Source organism: Bubalus kerabau, chromosome 15 (assembly GCF_029407905.1).
Source record: "Bubalus kerabau isolate K-KA32 ecotype Philippines breed swamp buffalo chromosome 15, PCC_UOA_SB_1v2, whole genome shotgun sequence".
Taxonomy (NCBI): domain Eukaryota; kingdom Metazoa; phylum Chordata; class Mammalia; order Artiodactyla; family Bovidae; genus Bubalus; species Bubalus kerabau.
This window is the reverse complement of record NC_073638.1, coordinates 10,457,050-10,481,294: the sequence shown is the minus strand read 5'-3', so window position 1 is coordinate 10,481,294 and position 24,245 is coordinate 10,457,050. Positions and strand designations below refer to the sequence as shown.

The 24,245-nt window shown below is 36.1% G+C and overlaps 1 long non-coding RNA gene across 2 annotated transcripts in view; it reads left to right on the top strand.

The window, feature by feature from the left end:
- The first annotated feature begins 15,216 nt into the window (after positions 1-15,216).
- The window catches only part of LOC129628214 (uncharacterized), an 88,633-nt gene continuing 79,604 nt past the window's right edge, over positions 15,217-24,245 (top strand). For both annotated transcript variants that reach the window (XR_008702743.1, XR_008702742.1), the window contains exon 1: positions 15,217-15,590. This is a non-coding gene — a long non-coding RNA (uncharacterized LOC129628214). The remainder of the gene's footprint in view (positions 15,591-24,245) is intronic.

The following is a 24,245-nucleotide window of genomic DNA, read 5'->3' as shown; positions in this document are numbered from 1 at the left end:
TTATAAAACTGACATTAACCAACATTAGTGGTTTCTAAAAGGGGGTCCTAGGATCTGGGGTGTTGATGACCCTTTTAGGAAGTATAGGAAATCAAACTACGTTCATAACAGGGCTAACATTTGCTTTTTTTATACTTTAACTCTCTCATGAGTGTAGAGTGGAGTTTTCCAGCAGCTACATCCCATTTACTGCAACAGATTAAATGCAGAAGCAGACATGAGAATCCATCTGTCTTCTATTAAGGCAGATATTTTTTAACTTTTGATAAACATAAAATGATGCTAATCTTTTCACTATTTTTTTGAAAAATACAGGCATTTTCATAAAATGTTTATTCTAGCAAACAATGATTCATTATTGCTAGTTTGAAATGGATTATAAATAACTGTTTTCAAGTTTCTCATTTTAATTTCTTAAATTATGAAAGTCAACAGATGTAATCAATAACAACAACAAAAATTTGGGGACATTAACATATTAATTAAGACTGCAAAGCAGTTCTTAGACCATAAAGATTGACCATCTCGGGCCTTAAAGCTTTTAAAATAATTACATTTTTCAGAATAGAGAGGCTACTGTATTTTTTTTTTTTTTTGGAGTTTCATATATATCTTTGCTGAAGAATTAAAAACCAAAGATAACAAAAAGAGAAGGAAGGACTGATGAAAGGGCGGGAAGACAATAAAGAACATTGCAAACGGAACAGAAGGAAACAAACTCATTCGTTCTTCATACATCACATGTCAAACAGACACTGTTTCTTTTATATGAATAAATAAACTACAAGAAATATCAGAATTCCACTGCCTCTACTCTCAAAACAACATTTATGCCAGACTCTTTGGATAATATAAAATATGAAAGGCAAAATATATAGATCTTTAAGATGAAAAAGTCATGTTGTTCTTGTTTAGTTGCTCGACTCTTTTGCTACCCCAAGGACTGTAACCCGCAAAGCTCCTCTGTCCATGGGATTTCCCAGGCAAGAATACTGGAGAGCGTTGCCATCTCTTTCTCCAGAGGTAATACATTTCTTATATTTCATTTTTGGAGTCATTAGGGGACAGTGCTTTTATTTCATAACACTTTCTAGTTCTTTATCACTTAAAATAAATGCATGCAATAATCAAAAATCTTAGAAGTCATTGAGTAATTTTAAGAGTATGGCATAGAGACACTGTACCTATGGCATAGTTAGCATGTTTTTAATCTTTCTAAAATAGGCAAAATTAATGTTGCAAAATCAAGTTTTGCAGTGCATATAAAGTCATGGAAAATATTAATAAGCCAATCACCAAGCCAATGTAATACCAAATCAGTAAGTCTAGTGCTTAAAATGTAGTGCTAGATGATTTAATGATGCTATTAGCGATATTTGCAGTTATTGGGCTGGCACAAACAATTAGTATTTAGGATACAGTTTTTTGGTAGGAAAAAAAACACAAATTCCACTAATTGTCTCTAGTTCTGCTTCTATTAACTACATACATTCTATATGCTACTAATCTTATTATCACCTGTTTCTGAGTTAATTAAAATTCATGTATACAAGCATAAAACAAAATAAAAAGACATATTCTGCTCAGTTTTTATATGTTAAATAATTTTGGAAGACCAAATTTAAACATTCATCTCCAGAAAATTCAAGAGAATTAAAAATATGCATATGCCAAATTAAACTTGTAAGAAGTTGTAAAAAGGTTGTAAAAATAATTTTGCATTCTCATTATAATAGTTAAGAATCATGCCAGTCCATCAATTGGTTTAGAAATACATTCTTTGTTTTCAGAAAAGAATTATTTATGTATTTTTTTGAATGAAGGAATTTACCCCCAAAAGACTCTTTTGATTTGGGCTTTTTGTCTGAACAGCTAAAATATATTTTAATTTGCTCTGTAAGTTCCTAAATCAACCTGAGGTATGTTTTCTTTTGGGTCGGTATTTTATTTTATCAGTTTTAGTAAATAATTTCTAAACAATAGTATAAGTTGCATGGAGGACTCTTTTTTACTTTTTATTTGTTAGAAGGAAATCATATATGGTGTCACATTTGCATCTAGCAGCAGTGACTTGAGTTTTAAGACTCTATTATATATAACTCATCATTTGTGACAATGTATTTATAACAGACAGTGTTTTACAATTAAGACCATAACAGTACACTTTAGTTATGTTCATTTGTGTTATTAATAAAGACATAAAGATGTTAGGTATGACTAATCTTAGCAGATTTTATTCAAGGAGAATCACTCTAATTGGGACCAAATTAAATGAGTAAATTTTCCTGTGACTTTAATTTATTCTGTAAACATTCAAGCTGCCTGGCTTCTCTCAAATGGGAATTGGCAAGTGCTGTGTTGTTATAAGCTGATACACATCCTGTAGTAAGGGCTCTGTGTTATAGTGTGCCTTTTGTTTTAAGAACAAATCATTCTTAAATTGTCAGAATAAAGTGTCATATATTTATATGTTTGTGTTAGTCAGTCTGGAGTGGATTGCCATTTTTCTTACCCAGGGGATCTTCCCGACCTATGGATCAAACTAGGGTCTCCAGCACTGTAGACAGATTCTTTATTGTCTGGGCTACCAGAGAAGCTCATATACAATATTTTGATAAACAAAATATCTATATCCATTTCATGTATGGACTAGGCACCAGAAATTGAATTCCTAAAATACAATCTTCCTTGTAACAATGACAAAGATAAGGATAGAAAAAAAGTAAGATGCTATGCTTGAAAAATATCTCTTTAGAAAAACAAAAACAAAAAACCTTTAACTATATATATGTACAATTGATCTCAAGTGAAAATTCAGCCAAATAAAGAGTTTTACCAGGTGGAATTTTCACCCCCTAATATTTCTCTATGTTCTACTTCATTAAAACAACTATGTCAAAATTTGGATGATCTGTTCATGTTCTCCATTGCTTCTTAAGCATTTTTTAAATAACTGCAACACACCTGTGTAGATTTCCAACCTCCTTGAAGCCAGACCAAAAACTGGTTTTTCATTCTTATTTCTTTGAACTTGATGCATCTATGAATGGCCCTATTTCTTGAAGTTCTTTCCAGCTTTGGCTTATTTGACATCCTTTTAAGTGATTCTCCTTCTACATACATGATATTGCCTCAGCAGTGTCCAGTTTTAGTTCTTATTTCTCTATATCTCTAAAATATGGTGTTCTCCAAGTTTCCATCTTTGTCCCTGACTTCTTTTGTGCCCGACCCTTTGCAACCCGATGGATTGTAGCCTTCTAGGCTCATCCATCCATGGGATTTTCCAGGCAAGAGTACTGGAGTGGGTTGCCATTTTCTTCTCCAGGGGATCTTCCTGACCCAGGGATTGAACCCAGGTCTCCCGCATTGCAGGCAGACACTTTACCATCTGAGCCACCAGGGAAGTTCCCCTAAAATACGGTGTTCTCCAAGTTTCCATCTTCGTCCCTGACCTCTGCTTAAGATATCATTCTTGAGATATAAATCCACTTATTCCATGCATCAGCTAAACTATACCAACTGACTTTCAAAGCAAGATCTATTACCTTAAACACAGGCACTCAATTTTATCTGGTCCGCTTCCTTCGGCATTGCACAATTGAATGCATATTAGTATCTCCAAAGCTTAACTCAATATTTTTCCTCCCAAGAATGCATCTCAGCTAAGCCCACTATTTTTGAGCAACAAGGGTTCTCCCACTGTTCCACTTAGCCCAGTGGGTTCCATGTAGTGTCTTATTTACTTATCTACATCTTTCATTGAAATAGAACATCTGAGAGGGCAGAGTTTGTTTCTTGTTTGTTTTGTTCACCATGGTGTACCTAGGTCTGCTGTCCAAGAAGATAGAGCTAATGCTCAGTCACTCTTCCCGGTTACCCTCCTGCATGCCCAACTACTCCACAAGTCCTCTTGATTTTTCATCCTAAAAGTCTCTGGAATCCAATGCCCTGACACATTTTTAGTTTTTTCTTTTATTATCTATGGCTACAAATATTACAACAGCTTCCTAACTGATTTCTTTGCTTAAAGGCTATTCATCTACAGAATTGCCTCCTTTTGATTACAACTACACAATGATTCCATTTCCTTAAGATGATGTATAAGTCTTTTCACAGTGGAGCTGCTACTTACTTCAGTATCATTTCAGGCTCTGCACTTTTCCAGGGGCTCCAGCATCAACCCATATTCATTAACTTTACAGAACACATGAATTTGAAACAGCACATTGTGCACCTATCACGGCACTGGATAGACATTGATATAGGTATAAGTTCAGATATCTATGAATATAAAGGAGAGATAAGAAAGCCTTCCTCAGTAATCAATGCAAAAAAAAAAAAATAGAGAAAACAATAGAATGGGAGAGACTAGAGATCTCTTCAAGAAAATCAGAGATACTAAGGGAACATTTCATGAAAAGATGGGCACAATAAAAGACAGAAATGGTATGGACCTAACAGAAGCAGAAGCTATTAAGAAGAGGTGGCAAGAATACACAGAACTATACAAAAAAGATCTTCTGATCCAGATGATCATGATGGTGTGATCACTCACCTAGAGCCAGACACCCTGGAATGTGAAGTCAAGTGGGCCTTAGGAAGCATCACTAGGAACAAAGGTAGCGGAGGTGTTGGAATTCCAGTTGAGCTATTTCAAATTCTAAAAGACGATTCTGGTAAAGTGCTACACTCAATATGCCAGCAAATTTGGAAAACTCAGCAGGGGCCACATGACTGGAAAGGGTCAGTTTTCATTCCAGTCCCAAAGAAAAGTGAAAGTGAAGTCACTCAGTCGTTTCCAACACTTTGCGACCCATGGACTGTAGCCTGCACGTGGGATTTTCTAGCAAGAATAGTGAGGTGGGTTGCCATTTCCTCCTCCAGGTGATTTTCCTGACCCAGGGAATCAAGCCTGGGTCTCTCCCATTGCTGGCAGATGCTTTACCCTATGAGCCACCAGGAAATCCCAAAGAAAGGCAATGTCAAAGAATGCTCAAACTACTGCACAACTGCACTCATCTCACAAACTAGTAAAATAATGCTCAAAATCCTCCAAGCCAGGCTTCAACAGTACATGAACCGTGAACTTCCAGATATTCAAGCTGGATTTAGAAAAGGCAGAGGAACCAGAGATCAAATTGCCAACATCCATTGGATCATCAAAAAAGCAAGAGAGTTCCAGAAAAACATCTACTTGTGCTTTATTGACTATGCCAAAGACTCTGACTGTGTGGATCACAATAAACTGTGGAAAATTCTGAAAGAGATGGGCATACCAGACCACCTGACCTGCCTCTTAAGAAAATCTGTATGCAGATCAGGAAGCAACAGTTAGAACTGGACATGGAACAACAGACTAGTTCCAAATAGGAAAAGGAGTACTTCAAGGCTGTATAACGTCAGCCTGCTTATTTAACTTCTATGCAGGGTACATCATGAGAAACACTGGAATCAAGATTGTTTGGATAAATATCAATAACCTCAGATATGCAGATGACACGACACTAATGGCAGAAAGTGAAGAAGAACTAAAGAGCCTCTTAATGAAACTGAAAGAAGAAAGTGAAAAAGTTGGCTTAGCCATCTGTATGTCTTCTTTGGAGAAATGTCTATTTAGTTCTTTGGCCCATTTTTTGATTGGGTCATTTATTTTTCTGGAATTGAGCTGTAGGAGTTGCTTGTATATTCTCGAGATTAGTTGTTTGTCAGTTGCTTCATTTGCTATTATCTTCTCCCATTCTGAAGGCTGTCTTTTCACCTTGCTAATAGTTTCCTTTGATGTGCAGAAGCTTTTAAGGTTAATTAGGTCCCATTTGTTTATTTTTGCTTTTATTTCCAATATTCTGGGTCAGAGAAATGCAAATCAAAACCACTATGAGGTACCATTTCACACCAGTCAGAATGGCTGCGATCCAAAAGTCTACAAGTAATAAATGCTGGAGAGGGTTTGGAGAAAAGGGAACCCTCTTACACTGTTGGTGGGAATGCAAACTAGTACAGCCACTATGGAGAACAGTGTGGAGATTCCTTAAAAAACTGGAAATAGACCTGCCTTATATTCCAGCAATCCCACTGCTGGGCATACACACTGAGGAAACCAGAAGGGAAAGAGACACGAGTACCCCAATGTTCATCGCAGCACTGTTTATAATAGCCAGGACATGGAAGCAACCTAGATGTCCATCAGCAGATGAATGGATAAGAAAGCTGTGGTACATATACACAATGGAGTATTATTCAGCCATTAAAAAGAATACATTTGAATCAGTTCTAATGAGGTGGATGAAACTGGAGCCTATTATAGAGAGTGAAGTAAGCCAGAAAGAAAAACACCAATACAGTATACTAACACATATATATGGAATTTAGAAAGATGGTAACAATAACCCTGTGTACGAGACAGCAAAAGAGACACTGATGTATAGAACAGTCTTATGGACTCTGAGAGAGAGGGAGAGGGTGGGAAGATTTGGGAGAATGGCATTGAAACATGTAAAATATCATGTATGAAATGAGTTGCCAGTCCAGGTTCGATGCACGATACTGGATGCTTGGGGCTGGTGCACTGGGACGACCCAGAGGGATGGAATGGGGAGGGAGGAGGGAGGAGGGTTCAGGATGGGGAACACATGTATACCTGTGGCGGATTCATTTTGATATTTGGCAAAACTAATACAGCTATGTAAAGTTTAAAAATAAAATAAAATTAAAAAAAAAAAAAAGAAAGAAAGAAAAAGTTGGCTTAAAGCTCAACATTCAGAAAACTAAGATCATGGCATCCAGTCCCATCACTTGATGTCAAATACATGGGGAATCAGTGGAAACAGTGACAGATTTTTTTTTTCGGCTCCAAAATCACTGAAGATGGTGACTGCAGCCATGAAATTAAATGATGCTTGCTCCTTGGAAGAAAAGTTATTACCAAACTAGACAGCATATTAAATACCAGAGACATTACTTTGCCAACAAAGGTCCACCTAGTCAAAGCTATGGTTTTTCCAATAGTCTTATACAGATGTGAGAGTTGGACTATGAAGAAAGCTGAGTGTCAAAGAATTGATGCTTTTGAATTGTGCTGTTGGAGGAGACTCTTGAGAGTCCCTTGGACAGCAAGAAGATCCAACCAGTTCATCCTAAAGGAAATCAGTCCTGAATATTCATTGGAAGGACTGATGCTAAAGCTGAAACTCCAATATTTTGTCCACCTGATATGAAGAACTGACACATTGGAAAGACCCTGATGCTGGGAAAGATTGAAGACAGGAGGAGAAGGGGACGACAGAGGATGAGATGGTTGGAAGGCATCACTGACTCAATGGACATAAGTTTGAGTAAGCCTCGGGGATTGGTGAGGGCTGGTGTGCTGCAGTCCATGGGGTTGCAAAGAGTCAGACATAACTGCACGACTGAACTGATATAGATATAAGCATAGATATGGATGTATAGGTGCTTCCTCAGTGGCTCAGTAGTAAAGACTCCACAGGAGATGTGGTTTCAATTCCTGGGTCAGGAAGATTTCCTGGAGGAGGGCATGGCAACCCAGTCCAGTATTCTTGCCTGGAGAATCCTATGGACAGAGGAACCTGGGGGGCTACAGTCCACAGGGTTGCAAAGAGTTGGACATGACTGAAGCAGCTTAGCACAAACTCACAGACAGATGTATAGATGTAGAAGTGGATATAGATGTAGAGGCCGATTAGATATTTTTAGTCACTTTGAGTCAACTCTTCTATTCATTCTAAGCCAATTCAAATACACGTCCTTGGTGAAGAACTTCCTTCAACACACAGAGCAGTATTCTCCCATTTCATTCTACAGAATACTGAGAATATCTGTGTTAAGGCACTTTGGATTTTGCATTTACATGTTTAGAGCATAAACTCCTTAAGAGTCAATCAATGTACAATGGTATATGACACAGTGTAACATAATCAGTAGTAGAAACATTTGTAAAGGTATGCGTCAATTAAAAAAAAAGACAATTTATAATAATTATCAAATTAATCTATCAAATGAAGAAAAATAAATTTAGTTTTTAAAACAGCTATCCAAGTATCAGTGGCAAAAAGATATTCAAATTAGAGATCTTACAAATAAAAATCAATTTCAGAACTCTTTTCATAAATACAAGACTATTAAGTAATACTTAATATAAAAAATAAATGCTGAGATAGGAAACAAGAAATAAATATTTACTTACATGAAAAACACTTGGAACACTCCTCTCATTTATTTTTAATTTTAACTGGTAAGTATATGAGATATTAAAAAGGTTTATAGTTGAGAATGTGATTTTTGCTAACACCCACATTGCTCTGAGAATTCAACATTAAATTGTTAAATGACTTAAAACTGTTTAATGGCTATTCTATTAAAAGTTTTCAAAATTCTCCTGGTCAAACATGCAGTTATCACCAATAGTATAGACCATTACACATTAAGTGTGCTGATTTTCACTGTAAAACAAAGATACTGTTACCCTTCAGGGCCTGTCACTGTTGGTGGCATCGTCCTAAGGCTCACTATGAGTGTAGAACACCCACTGCTGTCATTTTCCAACAAATATTGTGAATTTTTTCTTGTTTCATATTGTTTTCCACTGAGTTTTGATATAATTTCTTCTTCTGCTGGGTTCTTATCACCATCTCCTCTCTCATTAGCAGAAGCCTGAGCTGACATGATGCCACCTTGTTCAGCCTTCTGGTTTTCCTTGGGACTATCCATCAGAGATTCCTTTCTCTTCAGTATAAGACTGCCAACCTTGGCCAGCTAATAATTAAGTACTGGTTAATGCTGGATGAAAAAATTGCATTTTATTGTACTTGGATACCTGAAGTGATTTATTTTCATCTCATTAGGAATGTCTCTTCACCAATTGCAACTGAAAGCAAGTTCACAGTGCCTTATTCTCTCCCTTCGTATAGTTTGTGTACCTTCGCAAATGATGTGGCACAGGAAATAATGAGAGGTGTATAAAAGCCGTGTCATGGAGTTATACTATATTGATTAATTTTGTCGCTGTATTAAATAGGCCTGGTATCCTTACAAGAAAGATGCTATTTAAGCACAAAATAATGGTGTTGTGTCTGTACTTGCATAGTTTATAAATTGTATCTCAAAATTTCACAGAGACAAAGCAAGTTTTTACCATTGTCAGCAGCAAAGCCAGAGAGACTTTCCAGAGAGAGCCTTCTCCATTAAGGAAACAATTGCCAGTGGAGTACTAATCCCTTCATTGTTATTAGTTACCTTGAGTGAAGTCTGGTTGTGAGTCAGAAAGAACACAGCCCAATTTCTGGATGCTAGGCTGAAACTGACATGGTGACAGGAAAATACTTTTTTTTTTTTTAATCTACAAAGAGCACGAATCAGATATAAATAGAATTGATGACAAATACATTTGGATCACCAAAATGTAGTATCTTCTAAACAAACAGCACATGTTGTGAAAACTCTGTATTTTCTTCCACAACTATGGACTGTCTTGTGCCAATTAGCAGTTTGAATCAAGTATTATCCAGGCAAAACACTAGAATGAGAGAATCTATAGTTATTCACTTTTTGAAGTGTTGACATGGAAGTTTCACTAAAACCTCACTTCATGTATGTATAGTGTTTAGAAAAGTAAGTTCCTAATACATGTCACTTGAATGAATGTCTCTGAGAATAAACAAAAATGCTACAAACTGCCAACCAGTACGTTTAATATGGCATTAATCTTTTTATACACTTGTACTAAAATTATTTTCCATTTACTGCATTTTCTGTACATCAGGTCTGTTCTTTGGATCTGGTACTTGTTAGTGGTGATTTGATTAATCAAAATAAGGTTTGGGTTAGTGAACTGGTTAAGAACACATGGTGGAGGCAGGCTATTTGAGCTTGAGTTTCAGCTAGACTACTAAAATAAAATGGACAGTTCATCTAAAGCATGCCTGTTTTAATGCCTTGTGTATAGTTGGTGGTGGTGGAGTCATGTCCGGCTCTTGTGACCCCGTGGACTGTAGCCCACCAGGCTCCTCTGTCCATGGGATTCTCCAGGCAAGAATACTGGAGTGGATTGTCATTTCCTTCTCCAGGGAATCTTCCTAACCCAAGAATTGAACCTGGGTGTCCTGCATTGCAGGTAGATTCTTTACCAACTGAGCTACAAAGGAAGACCCAAATGTATAGTTAACTCTCAACAAATGTTAATAGCTCTTAATTTAAGTGCAAGATCACCTATTAAAATTTTGACACTTTGCAAATTGTTGATGTTTTTATTATATGTTGTATGTTAAAGTATATATATATATAACTCTTCTTATAGTCTCAATTACTAGTTTGGGGGTTATTCTGAGTTCCTAAAAATTCAGAAAATCCCTAGGACAGAAACTGACATTCCTAATTAGAACACGATTGCCATCTAGTGGTAACAATTGCTATCTACAGGCTTACTGGTGAACAGAAATGTAGGTGGTGAAAATGTTCTGCTTCTGCTTCAAATGCAGGCTGTTGGAGAGAATCTCTGACAAACTAATGAGGCTTACTATATGGACACTACCCAACCAATAAAGATATTTAAAGACACATTTCATCAGAGTGTGGGGGAAATTTAGTTCCTGGCCCACAGGAAGCATACAGTCTAGTTCTACACAGAAAGACCTCTGGTGGTGGTGGTAGAGTCGCTAAGTCATGCCGGATTCCTTCGACAGCATGGACTGTAGCCTGCCAGGCTCCTCTGTCCATGGTTCTCCAGGCAAGAATACTGGAGTAGGCTGTCATTTCCTTCTCAAAAAAAGACCTATATACAATGCTTAAATACAAATTTGAAAAAAGAAAGCTGTGAGTCCATGTGTAAAACAGACAAAGGAGAGTTGAAGAAAGATGGGTATTTAAAGAAGATTATTCTCATTTGGTGCAAAATGTCAAAAAATGTCAAGTTAATGCACCCAAGATATAGGAAAGTGATGGAAAATAGGAAAGAGATGGGAAATAATCAAGGTGCAATACACATAAGAAAATCCTTTAAAATCATTTAGAATATAAGAAGCCATTAGAAGTTTTTATCTCAGATTGAGAAGATTGGTGTGTCAACAGAGACAAGAGCTTATAAACAAATAGATCCTAGTTCAAATTGATCCTAGTTCTTTCTTCATATAAGAAGATCTTGGTAATGCAATGCTATATGGAATGGAGGTTAGACATCTATAAATGTATTAAAATAGATAGGTGTTCTTGTACTGAAGACTTATCTAAGAAAAAATGGAAGTGCTTATCTAAAGAAAGTTACCGTATGTAAACTAATAAGTAAACTTTATTTTTAAATTTTTAAGATTTAAAGTTTTGCTTCTGTTTTCTAAATTGTTTAACTTCTAATGTTTTCTGTTATCTTCTAAGGAAGAACTTTTTTGCTAGACAAAGATGTTGCAGAGGGTGAGCACAAGAACCTCTTAGAAGTCAGTTATGTCCACGGCTTCTGTGAGCATAGGCTTGCACTATGAGCAGCAAAACAGCCAAATAAGAGCTCTCTCTCTCACACCACTTAATGGATGCAGTTGCAGATGTTATCAAGACATCTACAAAGTAGGCTATGTTCTTTAGTGTTGGTAACTGAAACAGCTGTTAAATTAATTAAGTCAGTATATTTTCCAAGTCTGATTAGGATATGTTTATTTCTGCCTTCACAAAACAGCTGCGATGTAAGTAGTAAAACTGATGTTCTAAGAAACCTAAAATAAAATTAAAATCATCATAAGTTGTCCAGTTCAAGTGAAAGCTTACTTTTGGATCTTCATGTTTTATTTACTTATAGGAACACTAGTGTATATGGGCAAAGCAAGATTTTAATGTCTTTGTTTGTAAGTATTTTCACATTTGTTATTCTTTTTAACATATAGTATAGAGGACTGAAACATCAAAACAGAATATGATATGCAAATGCTGAAAGTGGCTTTATTAAGCAAAGAAGGCAATCCAAGAAAAAGGACTAAACTTGAATTGAGTATTGCTCTGGGTTTCCCTATGTTTTATGGTACAGTTTGTTGGAATATAACTGTAGTTATGGTCTATTAACAAGAATCTAGAAGCTTATTTGAGTCATATGAAAGGAGAGAAAAAAAAAGGGCACAGTTTAAAGAAAAAATCTGTAACAAAAATAAGACAAAAGCTCAGAGGCAACTCAACTGCTCCAGATGTTCTGCATCTGCTCACTTGCCCACTGGGGACCAGGAGATAAAGAGATTAACACATTTACACAAAGATGGTTAGACAACAAGCTCAGATAAGGAACATGACAGCTAAGTCCAGGTACCCTAACCAGAGTATGGAGAAAATGACTCACTAAACCTCTTAACTCACTTACACATGATATTTTAATTTATTTAATGTTCAAATGCTACCATGGTAGACTATGAACTGGTTATTAAAAAAAAAAAAGTCACTTTCATTCTGAACTAGAAACATAAGATGTTTTAATAATGACTTTTCAAAGGAAACAGAATTAGGATTTTATAAGAGGTAATGAATAATACTCATTTTTTAATTACAATTTTAAGTGAGGACAGTATTTTAAAATCCCATTTTCACATGAGAATAATAGAAAATCTTAGTTTTGATGCATGTGAGAAAATTTAGAAAACAGAGGAGTTAGTCTCCTCTTGGCAGACCTACTACAAGGAATTTTTTTTGTTGTTGATTCCTACTTTATGCAGTTTTTTTTTTCTAATTTCAAACGTTGAACTGCATATTCCTGAACCCTGAGGATGTAATAGGATACCAAGGTGAACATGATCTAAATAAATACTTTTCATACTTTTCAAATATGCAGCACAAAGATATAGTCCATCACAGCAAAATTCTAAAAATTTCAGGAAGATGTTGAAGTAAAAAAAGACTCATATAGCCACATATAACACATGAGACGATGTTAATATATAATATATAGTATTAATATAGAATACCATAAAATGGAACAATATAAAGTCATCTATCCTGAAATCTTGCTGAAATGTGTCCATATAATCCAGTGATCCTTAAATTAAGACTTGGAGCTAACAGTCTAAATTTGAAATAACAGAAATTAACCAGGTTCATCCTTTCCTTTCTTCCTCTCTAAATTATCAGATACCCTTCAAAGTCCCATTATGTCATCTTCTTGTTACAAATGTTTCTGGCCCATTCTTACAATATCACTTCCTTTATAAAAGTCAAAATATGTCTTTATATATAAGCCTTTATTAAAAAAGGAAAAAAGATTTAATCCATCCACATTATTTGAAACATAAATTTCCTTATTCATGTTAATTATAGGGGGTGCCATGAATCATGTGACTGGTACTGTTTCCTTGTTTACATTGGCTACTATCTTCATGGTACACTGAGAGGCCCATTTCTAACACAATGTAAATGGATTTTTCTCTTGAAACCTCATTCCTGGCTTCATATCTCTCCTACTATTACCACTTTACCCTATGTCTTGATGTGACTGACCTACATTTTTGATTAATTTTTTAGTTGAAAAAATTCCTGTAAGCCAATTTAAATCCTTTCTGAAACAACACTAGTTGAAAGAAAATACATGAAATACATGAGATAATGACTCAAATGCCAAATTACCAAATCACATGTAATATAAAGGTGCTCTAGGAAGTGAAGCGAACTATAAACAAGCTCAACCTCTGTACCCCCCATTAACGCTGGATGTGCTCAATTATAACAAACACTTAAAGACAAAAACCCCACTGCACAATAAAAGAAAATGTTTTAAGCTTTTAGACTTTGAATCTATTTCGTAATATATTTAAAGAGGTTATAAAAGTCCTGGTGATTCTCTCCGTGAACCAACAGCCTAACTCCAGAGTGGAACCAGCGAAGCAGAGAAAAAGCCCAGAGAAGTCGAATCTCGGCAACAATCCCTCAGTTAACACATAAAGAAAATAACCTAATTACTGGAAAGTGGGGAAAAGAAAATAAAAAAGTATGGAAGGGTAGAGAAGCATTAAATGTGAACACACACATTTGTCTTCGCTATGGAACAAGAAATCAGCCCAGATCCTGAGGGTAGCCATAAAAAGCAGAGACTGACTGTTTGTACAACATGTGTGGATGAATGAGAAGCAGCCAAGAAACAGGAAAAAGACTAATTTTAATTACCAGAAAAGCTGCAAAATAGAGAACACAGAGCTAGTGGCAGGAAGGCTTCCAGCTACAGGCTGCACGACACTGAACTCTCCTCGCCAATTAGAGCCGTCAGACCCCATCAGGGGATTAAGTGAGCAGGAGAAACAGCCTCCGTGAGGGTGAGGCTGGACTCATCATACGAGAGGCGGCCGCGGGCCGGCAGCGGGGGCGGCCTGAGGCACGCTCCCGGTTCCAGAGACCCACAGGCAGAAACAGCCAACAGTGGGTGGGACTGCCGTCTCATTACAAACAGGTGCTAACCCCGCCATCTATGGAAATAGGTTGCCAAAGACATGTAGCATAATTTAACCAACAATTACATCCAGGGAGAGAATTCCAGAAGGACTCAGGAAAAGTAGGAGGGGGTACTGGCTGAACAATGGCACTAAAGCTGCCACACTGTGGATTTACTACCTGTGTTATGTTTCCAATTACATCCATCGGGAAAGGAAAAATTCAGAAAGGAAAGGGGGCTGCTGTCTGAGACTAAGCCCACTCGGTCTTCAGTTTATTTTGAAGTGAGCCGGGGCGGGCGGGGATCAGGGAGACACAAACACAAGAGCGTCTAAGAGCCCTGAGATAAAACTCGCAAGTGTAGAAACAAAGAGAAGCGCTTCCCAGGACCTGAGGGGATTCTCCGAAGTGGGAAAGTCCACTCAGGAGCCCGCCTCAGCCAAGGCAGCAGCCGGTGCCGCCTCGCGAGGTTAAGGCGCCGGGGCTCTGAGAATCCGGGGAGAAAGGAGACGGCCGACGACCGGCGGCCGGCGCGAGGCGCAGGAACTCAGCGGAGGGGCCCCGCGCGCTCGGCCGCGGCCGCGCTGGAATCTCTGACTGAAATTCGCGCAGGTTGCGGGGCGGGGTCCGGAGTTGGGCCGCGAGGGAAATAGCGGCTAGCGAATGAGACGCTGAGACCCAGAGAAATCCCTTCCAGGGGCGAGGGGACCTGCTCGCCAGGGGACGCGCCGACTGAAGCCAGCGGCAGGAGACGCGGGCGGCGGCGGCGCAGGGGGCGGGGCGGGAGCGGGCCGCGCGGGGCCGCACAGCCAGTCAGAGGCGCGGCACGCGAGCCGCGCGGACGCATTGGCCGCGACGCCCGGGCCCCGGACGCGCCCGCCGGGGGAGGCGCCGCTCCGGCCCCCCGATTTAACCAACTACAGAGACGGGGAGCGTGTCGGCCAGGAGGCGGCCGCCGAAGTGCCGTGGGAGCGCCGCGCGGGAAGGATGCGTTACCTGCGTCCCCTCCTCAGGGAGCGGCCGGGCGAGCTGGAGGATTCTCTGTGAAGGACTCGAAACTCCGCAGTTGGTCTCCTGCCATAGGCTGGGGTGCACCTGAGCCTGGGCTCTTGTCTGAGCTGTGCCGACGGGCAGGAGGATGGTAGACGGGAATTGAGAGGCGCGGAGGAAGGACGGGGAAGCCTGGCGTCTCCTTGGTAAGTGGCTGACATTCCTTCGCCGGTGACTGCTGTCTGCGATTGTGCACTTGGCTTCCCAGGCGCTGACAGTTTGTGACACGCTCGCTTCTGCAAAGCCATCCTTTCTTGCCGTGTTGCCAGAATTTTTAAACTGTCACATAAAGCTGCTTTTCCCCCCGCCCGCCCCCCAACCTTCTTCTTCTTTGAAATCAAACGTGCTCTTTTTCTCTGCTGGGGGTTGTAGGTCAGAAAAGTTGAGGCAACGCTAAGCATAATGTATTTGTGTACCTCGTAATGTCATTCAGAATGCGAGTAAACAGTTCCTACAACTGAAGTGGAAGGTGACAGATGTCAGGAGAGGGTAGGAAATTGTCTGCAAGAGAAACTAAATGTTCAGAAAATAGGCTGTCGTTCTCAGGTACTGAATGTGTGTCTTCTGACTTAGCAGTGTGTTTGTGAGAATAGAGCCTAGATCACTGGACATCTGGCAGTGCTATAACTTGTTAAAATTCAGTAGAGATGCTCTATAAGTGGAGTTCTACAAAGTTCAAGAGACTGAACAAACAAGTATCTTGCATTATGCTAAGGTGTTTTCTCAGTGTTGTGTAGGAAGGTGATAGAATTTTTTTAAATGAATATAAAAATATGCTCAGACATATACTCAAAACTCCTGAGTTTTTTATTGAAAAAATTGGAGAGAACATTAATTTGCATATATATGAACATAATATACAGTAAGTTAAGAATAACACAACCTCAAATTTTTTCAGTTTTTTAATTAACCTTATTTTGAAAATAAAAGTATTCACTAAATGTTTGAGAATTATTTTATTTTTAAATTTCATAACCTCTGTCATGAAAACTATAATCAATGTGGTAATTAAAGCACAGGTTTGGAAGAAAAAGAAAACCTTTTAACTGTGAATTGCCTCAACCTGTGTTCAGTTCGTCTGCTTTTTCTGTTAATTTAAAAGATAAAGTCATTTAAAGATGGCATTCTTCTATTTTAATTCTCTATTTTCACTGGAAATATGATGAAAGAAATAGATGTTCATTAGAATACTAGCGTTGAGAACTGCACACAAATAGTGGGTCAAATTTTAAAATCAATAGAGGTATTTTTGTGTACTGTTGAACTATAACAAGACTGCAGAAATAACTTAGGACTATCACAGCAAGCTTAAAGAGTTCATCATGATTAATATTGAGACCCTAAACATAAAAGAACTGGTAATGATTAGGTCATTATTTTTTTTCAAAGTGACTGTAATGCATTTTAAGCCACTCACAAATGTTTCTTTGCATATTTTTGTACTTCGTATTCAGATTATTATAAGCTTTCTGAGGAGTAGTATATTGAATCTCATACTTGACAGGTATATGTTCCTTTGATTTAAGTGGAAAAAACAATATGACTATGTAACAATACATCACATGAAACAAATGAATACAAAGTAGAAGGTGTTACTAAGACCATCTAAGTTAGTAAAGAAAACAAAGCCCAAAATTCAGTTACAAAAGGAAAGGAGATATAAAAAATAGAATTTGAAAAGTAACTGGAGTGTGGTGAAATGGTATTAAAGTGTATTTGAAAATAGAAAATCAATAAAATGTTTGTTACAATGTAAGTGCCAATGTTTTGTGCAAGGATTGGTGGCATTTTTCTTATTTAAAATATCTGAAAGCTAAAAAATGAGGAAAAGCAATTCATTTTTAAGTTCTCTTTGATTCCATACACAGCTGTATAGATAGTTTGAGTTCTCAAAGTTTAGAAAAAAGAACATTACCCCAATAGATTAACTGAATGCCAGATTTTGCTTGTAAATTGTGAGGCACAAGCATAGGAGGATGCATTTGAAAATAGATCTGAGAAGCTACAGTTGTGTGATTTTTAGATGAATTCCTAAAATACCTTAGTGTTTCCCAAAGTGAGTAATACTTCAAATATTAGGTGGTCTGAAATCTTTGGTTAGTTAGGAAGAAAAGCTAAAATCACACCTTGAATGTAGACATATGCTATGTTTATTTGAACAATAATTAAAACTAGTTTCTTGTGAATGTTTAATCTTATGTGTCCAGTTAAATGACACTAATAAAAATGAACCAAGTCTGGTTAATATATAATTCTTTATATATCTTTTTTATTTAACAGTTTAGGAAATGTTCACCACCTGGGAAGAGGTTGGAGTGTGGTTTAATATCAAAACTGACTTAGTGATCAGGACCAGAGGGTGTCAGTAAAGGGTAGAGGGCTCTCCAGATGGAGAAAGTAAGAGCATGTGGTGCTAGTCAAGTCATTTTGGAAGTCTGTCTTTTAGCTCCAACAGAAAGGTATACTTTTATGGAATTTAAAAAAAAAAAAAAAAAAAAAGGATGAAAACTTGTCTGGATGACTGTTCTAGGTTAAAGTTGTTTTAACTATATTTAAGTTCCTTTGGTTAAGATGAAGTTTTATAGAGGAACTTACTGTTCTGTAACCATTAAAAACTAATTTAGGAATTTGATGAGACTAAGATACTTAAAATATAGTGAGATGCCAGTTCCATCCTTGAACACCTATTTTGCTTACCTGTAGTCCTTGAATTGCCTCTCTTTTTAAATATGGGTAAAACAGTTTTTTAACTAAGAGGTTGGAAATGTATTTGTCTTAATTTAAGTAGACTTGTATATTTATATTATTTGATATCTCAAAATTCCAACTTCAGGACCTCGGATTTATTCATCTATTACTTATTTCTGAAGATACAAACATAAAGTGGGAGAGGTTTATTTCTGACAAGATATTTTAGATTAGTGTTACAAGGTTGTGTTTATATGCCGCATAAACTTCTTAGTACTTTATAGCAGGAAAGAGGCTGGTCGGAAGCTCAAAGCGGTGGGATCTTTGCGAGGTCTGTTTTCTGAGCATTTGTGATCAATAACTCTACATCAGAGACTGGTGCATTTTAAAAAGTAATGAAGTATACAAAAACTCAGTAACACTTAAGATTTAGGGTTAATGACTATCATTAACAATGTCTCATATCTCTACTCAGACCCTTTCAAATAATTGCTGTTTTATATTTTTTAATATTCAAAGTATAATGTTAGAAAGGTTCTGAAAAATGGAATGTTATCAGTTAATATTCCTCTTAGATATTTTTACAGTTTTTTAAGTTAATTGTTTTCATGAAAATGAATAAAACAAATTTGGTAGTATTGCACTGACGTAGATATGGGGAATTTTTAAATGGCTTTATTATATATTTGCTTTTTAGAAAGATATTAAATTCTTTTATTAATCAGTTGTTGGTTAAATTAAAATTATATCCTATGAACTTGATTTAAGGCTACATATTTAACTTCATTTGATTTTTACTTATTATAAATCTGTGTATATGGTAAATGTTGAACATTTTCATCCTTATCAACCTCTTAAGTGAAACAGTCTTTAATTTCATATTCCAGAGTATTGCATATTGTATTTTTGATTTACAGACTTCTTAACTTTAAATGTTTCAGTGGAATCATCAGCTCATAAGGCTTACTGAAACTGAAAATGTTAGTTGCTCAGTCATGTCCGACACTTTGAGACCCCATGAGCTGTAGTCTGCCATGTTCCTCTGTGCATGGGATTTCCCAGGCAAGAATATTGGAGCTGGTCAAAAAATGGAAGCTCTTCTCTTCTTTAGTACAGGGAAGTGGAACTTTAGAAATAGTCCTTAATGTAATTCTGAAAAATAATCAAAATTCTGTTCTTTTTGGGTAATAGAAAAAAAGAAATGAATCCACCATTTCTTAATCTAATATAAAACAGTATGGTGTGAGCAACTTTAGAAAGTATAGTCATGTTGTTTTACCATGTGTTTCTTGACCTGGAGTTTCTTGTGATCACTGTCATTTCTAAATAGTTCCAAAAATGTTTTATTGGATGGATTTGACAACACAGGTACAAAACTTATTTTTATTCCGGTCTTCTCAGTGGTCACTGATTAACTTGCTTCCCTTTGGATACTACTTTTTATTTTTAACAAGTGGACTTCTCTTAAAGATCTTAGTAGGACTTGCACATTTTCTCTTATTCCACTCATAGTTCCAAGTATTTCTTATACTCACTTGTATAGACCAAAAAAGTTAAAATCTTGAAAGAAAACAACATATTAACATATTGTACTAATGTATGTGTCCCACAGGCATACCTTTACAGTTTGTATCTTTACTGAAATATGAACCTGCCTATGGTTAAAATGACTAATTTGAAGGTTATCCAAAATTTAAGAAACTATAGATCAGGCAAGGAAGAACTAGAAAGTATTTCATTCATCTGAGTAATCAAAAACTCTTTTTTGTGACTATTGACTGGAAAAGTGTAATTATATGAATAAACATTTTATGATGGGGAATAAGAATCTGCTTGCTCATTATCATCCTTATAGCTGTTAAATGCTCAAAAAGGAGATCATCTCATTTTCTGTTATGATCCAGTAAAGTAACTATAGCATATGGAGTTCAGGAAGAGAAATTTTGCTGATCACTTAGGTGATAAAAGGTAGATTGAAAGTCTCTTTCTCTTGATAGTCATAATATTGGCAGAAATATTCATCATGAGGCTAAAAAATTTAAGGGCTTCTTATTGAGAGAGATTTCATAATATGGTAATTATAGTTATAATGTCTAGAGTCAAAAACACATTTTTAATGTGTTTTCACAGATATTTCACTAGTTGCAATATTTTGTGTTTAGTCGGTAAGTAGCAGAGAAACGGTATATTTATTTGTTGAAAAATTTACTTTTGAGTGTATGAGGTTTCATCTTTATTTTCTCAGATATTTAATTTCATATTTATAAGTATTAAAGAACAAAATTTTCTGAAACTAAACCAAAGGTAACAAAGAGTTTAATTTTAAACTTACTAGGTTTCCGATTTCATTTCTCTTTATATAAGAACTGACTTTTAAATAATACAATATTTGATAAGTTACTCTTATACTTTCAGAATAATAAGAAATTCCTGGTGATTAAGATGACTATTACTTGGAAAATACAGATTGGAGTGGAAATATAAAAAAGAAATATAGTTTTCTAGAAATACATTTTTATTTATTGGCATTTATAATCATTAATGTAAAATTGTTTCCTGGGCATCTAAATAATGTTAAGTGCCCCTCCCCAATATTTCTGAAACCTTAGAAAAATGTTGTATTTAATCTTAATTAGATTTTGGCTTTGTCTTATTTTTTTATTTTGAAACTTATCTCTTTATATTCTTTTCTAAAAGATATAAACAAGGTTAATCTAGTCTCTTATGTTCAAAAATTAATAAAACTATGTTAGTGATGATTGGAGAAGGCAATGGCACCCCACTCCAGTACTCTTGCCTGGAAAATCCCATGGATGGAGGAGCCTGGTGGGCTGCAGTCCATGGGGTTGCTAAGAGTCGGACACGACTGAGCGACTTCACTTTCACTTCTCACTTTCATGCATTGGAGAAGGAAATGGCAACCCACTCCAGTGTTCTTGCCTGGAGAATCCCAGGGACGGGGAAGCCTGGTGGGCTACTGTCTATGGGGTCGCACAGAGTTGGACACGACTGAAGCGACTCAGCAACAGCGGCAGCAGCAGTGATGATTAATTTTGTCAGTTTTGAGTATATATAATGATACATTTATAAGTTACCTCTTTTGTAATAGAATTGATACTTCATAATCTGACACTCTTCCTGTTTCACTGCCATTATTCAAATGGCAGTGTGTGGAGCTACTGATGGAGAGTTCTTAAGGCTAAAATAAGCATCTCAGTAAATATAAGCACACATCTCATGAGTTATCGATGATGAATAATGAGAACATTTAGAAAAAGGTGACAAAATAATACCACTTAGTGTTGATTCTTTGTCCACCTGATGTGAAGAGCCAACTCATTGGAAAAGATCCTGATACAGGGAAAGATTGAAGGCAAAAGGACAAGGGGGAGGCAGAGGATGAGATGATTTGATAGTATCACCAACTCATTGGACATGAATTTGAGCAAACTCTGGGAGACAGGGAAGGACAGGGAATCATGTTGTGGAAGTGACTTAGCAGCAGCAGCAGTCCATGGGGTCACAAAGAGTTGAGTATGACTTAGCAACTGAAGAACAACAATAAAAGTCTTGGGAGGAGGCTTAAAGAGCTAGTATTTTATTTAACATAAAGAGTAAAGAGATGAAGTTATATGTTTAGCATTACATTTGATGCAAAAAATGGGAGGTCTCTTTAATATATAAATCAGAGATTTTTATAGTTTATACCTTTGTTTTTTTGCTGTGAAAATCTTATTTTGATTTCTACTCAAATTAAAACTAAGATATATGTAATATTCTTTTGCCATTGATTATCTGTAAAACTAATGTTTTACAGTTTTTAAGACTAGAAAATTAAAAATCCAGTTATATTAACTCAGAGAAAATAGCTATGCCCATATTCTTTTAACCAAAGGCTGAATTGAATGTCTAGACAATTAAATTGCTAGCTGTGAACTTTTTCACAATGAACTTAGTGTGCACTCAACAGCTGAATCAAATGGAGAAGATTTTTGACATTTGAGTTAAGAAACCTGGGAACCCAAGGAGGAAAATAATTGTAGTTGTTTTTTTCTGCAGTATATTTAGAAAGAATTTTCCATTTCTTTTGTTAATATTTTTTCTCTGTATTGGCAATTGTTTTCTTCAGTAATTCATGTTTAGAGATACACTAAATGAAATAGAAAATCAATGAAAAATGTGAGGAGAGAATATTCCTGTGACTTGACAAGTTTGGGTAAAATTTAAATTATGGGCTCCCTTAGGACAGTAACAATTTTAGCATTTAATAAAATGCAAAACAGAAAGTGAAATAAAAGTTTTTTTAGAAATAGGCAGTATTTTTCAATTTAAATATCAACTTTTATATAAATTCTAGTTTTACTGTTACAGTAATAAAGGAATTAAACAGAGCAATTTTGAGCCTATAATAGTATTTAGTTATCATTGTGTCTGAATCAAAGTTCCTCTGTGCTTAATTTTAAAAACATGATGTAAATTATTTTAGAATGAATATATGCTAAAATTTTTCTTCTGTAGAGCTGAACATGCTAAACTGTAAAATTGGCACAGTGCAACTCAGTGGAAAGGCAGTTATATATTGCTGGGTTCCTGCTATAATAATAGTTTTACAGATGTCTTCTCTCAAACGTTTGTTTGTCTAATTAAGACAATAATTGTTTTGTGTGTCCATGTGGGGTGACTTCATATTTAAGACTCTCTTTTTCTTTAAATACTGAGTATTTGAAGGCAATAAAATACATTTAACAAAGATGAGGTAAAAGATTGGTTGAAATGATTGATGGCTGATCTGAGATTTGTTCTACTCTATGCATACAACCAAACATTGCAAATAACTCTAGTAGAAAATATAAAATATATTCTCAAACTTCAAAGTATAAATGATCCTTAATATTCTTTGAATTTTTACTTTCTTTAGATATTTACTCACCTACAACCTAACTGTGAAATTTTCGGAGAACAACAACCTTAATATGTAATATTGAGATTTAAGTTAAACGATCCAGAATTGATTTTATGAAAATTTACTATTATAAGTATGTTTGAAAACTTATGACTACTTATGTTTGTTTTTCATTCCTTAATGTGGTCTTGGTGGTTTATACTTCAGTGATTAAAAGTAAATAAAAGTAGTTCTTTTCACATTCAAATTAATTTTTACATTATTTCCTCACTCAAATGGTCCCTGGTGGGCAGTTGTTGTCAAGTTAGAATGTAAAGGGAAATAAGTAGCTCATGGGCTGGTAGAGGAAATAAGCACATAGGGTGAATACAATTAAGTGTGAAATATGCATTTAAGAGTTATGTGCAGCCAAGATACAAATTTTCAGTATTTCTCCTTTTGGAGATGGCTGTTTACTCCTACTGCGACTTTCCGGCATACACTGTTTCATGCTAGCGTTGGTTCTCTAATTGCTGCATTTACTTCCTAGTACCTAAGTTATTCTGAAGTACCTTTGGTTTCAAGATTCACCTAACCACTTTAAATGAATGTTGTATTTTTCTACATCTCATTATAGTGCTAACTTTAGTATCTTAAAACCATCTAGTCTCTAATGATATAGACGGATTTGTGGTGAATGTGGCTTAGATGCTGTGAAAAAAATGCAGTTCTTTTATGTTGTTATAAATAAGCTTGATTTCCTTCAGTTATTAAGTATGGAATATTTATGGTACTTGTGTTGGCAATAGTCATTTTGCAGGGGTGGATTAACTGTGAGGCTGTGAAGCTTTGCTTACGCAGTCCCTACTATATAGTAATAGTAATAGTAGTAACAGAAGCAGGTGGTAAATGTTATTTTGATAATTATATACTATATCTAATATAAAGAGGCAGTATGAATTAGGGGGTTTTGTGTTTGAATTTTAGGATTCAGTCTTGGCTCTACAATTTATTAGCTGTGTAATTTTAGAAAAGTAACTTAACCTTTATTTATATGCAACATCAGAATAGTAAAATGTCATGCAGTTGTGATAATATAAAAGAAAAAGATTGACTTTTCAGTGACAAAAAAGTGACATGTTAGAAACATCAAAAGCATAAACCTGGGAAGAAATTTTGATTTTATGCCAGTCCCTTCTAACATATAAGCTGTAAATTATCTGTCTACCAA